This window comes from Zea mays, chromosome 10 (genome assembly GCF_902167145.1).
Source record: "Zea mays cultivar B73 chromosome 10, Zm-B73-REFERENCE-NAM-5.0, whole genome shotgun sequence".
Classification (NCBI taxonomy): domain Eukaryota; kingdom Viridiplantae; phylum Streptophyta; class Magnoliopsida; order Poales; family Poaceae; genus Zea; species Zea mays.
In genome coordinates, this window is record NC_050105.1 from 84,886,547 (window position 1) to 84,890,381 (window position 3,835).

At 48.0% G+C, this 3,835-nt stretch overlaps 1 pseudogene; it reads right to left on the reverse strand.

The window, feature by feature from the left end:
- Positions 1-644: 644 nt before the first annotated feature.
- On the reverse strand, positions 645-753 carry LOC111590421 (uncharacterized; annotated as a pseudogene).
- Positions 754-3,835: the final 3,082 nt, after the last annotated feature.

Sequence of the window (3,835 nt, forward strand, 5' to 3'; positions counted from 1 at the left end):
TAGGGGACGGTAAACCTGGGTGTCCTACCATGGGGTAAAGCCACGCGTGCCTGCAGTTGCTTGGCTATCTGTATTCTTTATTACGGACAGTGACGACGGTGTGGGCCTGGGCGCCATCATTTAGACTATGCCGACCCCTGGCCTTCATAGCCTTAAGCTTGGGTGTTATGCCCTGCTAGCGGTCTATGCACTTAGGCTTAGTCCCGATAGGTCATGAGTGCTCTGCTGGCTGGGAATGTGCAGGACATAAATGTGTCACAGTCCGAGGGGCTCATAGGTCATGAGTGCTCTGTGCTCTAAGGGTTCGTAGGTCAAGAGCGGGAAGCAGATGGCACCTCCGATGTGGCTCGACTCCAAGCGCGATTAATGTGGTCGGTCATTTATGATGGGTCGGTCTCGGGCTAGGCGTGGGATCCACTCGATTGGTTTCCCATCGGCACGCTCGGGCCCCCTATCCGGTTCCGCCACGCTCGACCCCGACTCAGTGTCACAGGGTTCGTCATGGGGTGGGTTCTTCTAGGGTAGATGTTACCTGTCTCATTTGACTAACCAGCTGGCCCGGTTTCCAGAGGCCTTTCCCCAGTGTGCTCATTGACCAATTGACCCCAGGGTCTAGGGACTGTATCCCCGACACCCTTCCCACAATAAATTCTCACAAAATAAATTTAATACCAAGTGAACATATAGTCCACATACCAGATATTAAACTGATAAGATTACACTTTATTTTAGCCAAAAGGTCGAGAAGGGTATGAGTCGAAAATTAAGGAGCCTGTTGGTGTTCCAAACCTCATTTCGACAAGTAAATTTATTGTGCGCGTTACGGGCTTCGGACGGTGTGCACGGTGAACGCAAGATTTATATAGGTTCAGGCAGAACGTCCCTACTTCTAGTCATTGGCGGCTTGCGCTACCGGTACCATTGATGATCAAAGCTTGTAGTAGGGGTTATAAGTGAGCGAGAGAGGGAGGAGAAGCTCCCAAGTCTCTTATTTATGGTGGAGGTAGTTACAGATGGAGTCCTAGCTAAGTCTTGGCTTGGCGACGGGGCTCGGGACTCCGGGTCCTTTTCCTGTTTGTCAGTCCTTCTAGGCGTCGTCTAGTCTAGGGTTCGTCCTTATGTCTGTCGTGTGTTCGAGAGAACTCAACCCTCAACTTGTGGGCCAACCTGTCTCTTTTATAGGTCGGGAGATGGGTCAACCATCAGTGGCTTCCCCAGGAAGGAGCCACCAGACAAGGGTAAAACCAAACGTTCTACCTAGGGTAAAGCCACATGTGCTCGTGGGGCCCGGGGTCGCCTAGATGTCTTGTATTCTTTATGGCGGACAGTGCGGGTAGCGTGGGGCCTGAGCGCGTTCATTCAAGCTATGCCGACCTCTACAAGTCTACATTCGGGCCACCCGGCCTGGCCCAGCCCAAGCCCAAAAAGGCCAGTCTTGTTTGAATTTCGAGCCAGCCTGGCCCGTTTGAATTTCAGGTCGTGCCGGGCTGGCCCACGGGCCTAGTCCTCGGCCTAGCACGTAATTGCTTAAACATGCTGGGCTCATTTCTGGTGGCCTAAAATTATAAAAGCCCAAAATTTAATTTTTGGCTCAAAATTCACATCAAGGCCCGAAAGTCACATTAGAGCCCTAAATTCAAAACAAATTTAATAAAATAAATAAAATATAAGACAAATAAATTTGACCAAAAGCAAACTTAATATTTGTATTAAGTTACCAGAGCTATGCAAAGACTACCTCGTTTACAGATCATTTTCTTAGAAGAAAAAAGAGTATAATCAGCTCTATACAAAGTTCGTAAGTTCAGTTTATTATCTAATGTTCATAACAAAAGTAAAGTTACATCACATACTCTAGTTCAAAGCTACAAAAAACATCTAACTAGTATTATCTCTAGCTTTATGTTCTTTATCAAGTACATGAAAGTGTGGAATAAAGTGTGGTTTTAATAAATTTATGGGCCTTTTCGTGCCTCCATATGGGCCATTTCATGCCTGCCTTAAATGGGTCATGCTCATGCCTGCCCATGGGTCACGACCTCTGCCCAAAACCGACCCAATATATCAGGTCGTGCCGGCCCGGCACTAAATTATTTTGGGTCGTGCCGTGTCTGGGTCATGCTTTTTTCGTGCTTCGGGCCGGCCCATTAGGCCCGGCCCAAATGTACACATATACCAACCCCTGACCTTCGTAGCCTGGGGCTCGGTTGAAAGGGAAATGTGCCTTTGGGCCATTTCTATAAATGTTTTTGTGATTAGATGACCAACACAAATTACTTTGGTTCATAAGTGCTAAGTGGTTGAAAGATGCAAATCAAAGAATCAAGGTATGTCTCCGGACTTAGTAAATTGATTTTGGATACTAACATATTTCTCTAAGTGCTAGGAATCTTGCCAAATCAAAAGAAATTGGATTGAAAAAGTTTGGCATGAGTTCAGCCAAACATGCACTAGCCTGGGGTGCACCAGACTGTCCGGTGTGCACCGGACAGTGTCCGGTGCCCAGGCTGGCCCCAGCGACGAATTCTTTGCTCTCGAGAATTTGCCGAGGGCGCTGCGGCTTAAATTCACCAGACTGTTCGGTGTGCACCGGACTGTCCGGTGAGCCAACGGCGCTCGCGCCAACGGTTGGTAGCGCAATCAGCGGGCGACGCATGGCCTGAGCCAATGGTCAGTTGGTCGCACCGGATTGTCCGGTGTGCACCGGACAGTGTCCGGTGCACCAACAAGACGGAGGGCGCAACGGTCAGCTTCTCCAGAAAAGGAAGGAGATCGGACACCGGACAAGCACTGTTCATGTCCGGTGATGCATCGGACTGTCTGGTGCGCCACCCGACAGAAGGCAAGAATTGCCTTCCAAATGGAACTCCAACAGCTCCTATCTGCCTTGGGACTATAAAAGGGACCCCTAGGCACATGGAGCACTACACCAAGCATTCACTAAACATCCTAAGACGCCTAGACTCCGCAAATACGCATTTGGATCATCGTGACTGAGATTTGAGCACTAAGTGTGTTGTGAACTTGTGGCATTGTTCTTGTATGCTCTCTTCTTGACTTGTGTGTGTATTGTTGCTGCGATTCTAGTATTGTGTGTGTTTCTTTCCCTCCATTACTCTTGTGCTTTGTGTTGTGATCAACTTTGTAAGGGTGAGAGGCTCCAACTTGTGGAGATTCCTCACAAACGGGAAAACTACTATAAGGAAGAAATCGTGGTATTCAAGTGGACCATTGGATCACTTCAAAGGGGTTGAGTGCAACCCTCGTCCATTGGGACGCCACAATGTGGAAGTAGGCAAGTGTTATACTTGGCCGAACCACGGGATAAAATCATCGTGTCTCTTGTGTCGCACTTTTGTGTGATTGGTTTCTTCTCTCGAGTTCTCGAGTAATCACTTGTGCTGTTGTTCCAAAGTTCAATACTCACTCTAAAGGAACAATCAAGTGAAGAGTTCTTGCTTTAACAACTTGGCTTTAATCTTTCTAACATTCATAACCAAGTTGGGTTATTTAGCGTTGAATTTTTACAGGATCACCTATTCACCCCCCCTAGGTGCTCTCAATTGGTATCAGAGTCGTTCTCTTCATTAAAGGGACTAACCGCCCGAAGAGTTGGATCCTAAAGGCAAGGGGATGGTGATCAACGACAAGGAGAAGGAGTCCCTCTTCAATGAGCCAAGAGATGACAAGCCCACTGACTCAGGCTCGAGTCACAAGAAGAGGGACGGAAAGAAGAAGAGGCGCATTAAGAAGATCATCTACTACGACAGCGACGCCTCCTCTTTTTCACCAAGGGATGACGATGACGAAGACTCCTCGTCAAAAAAGAAAACGA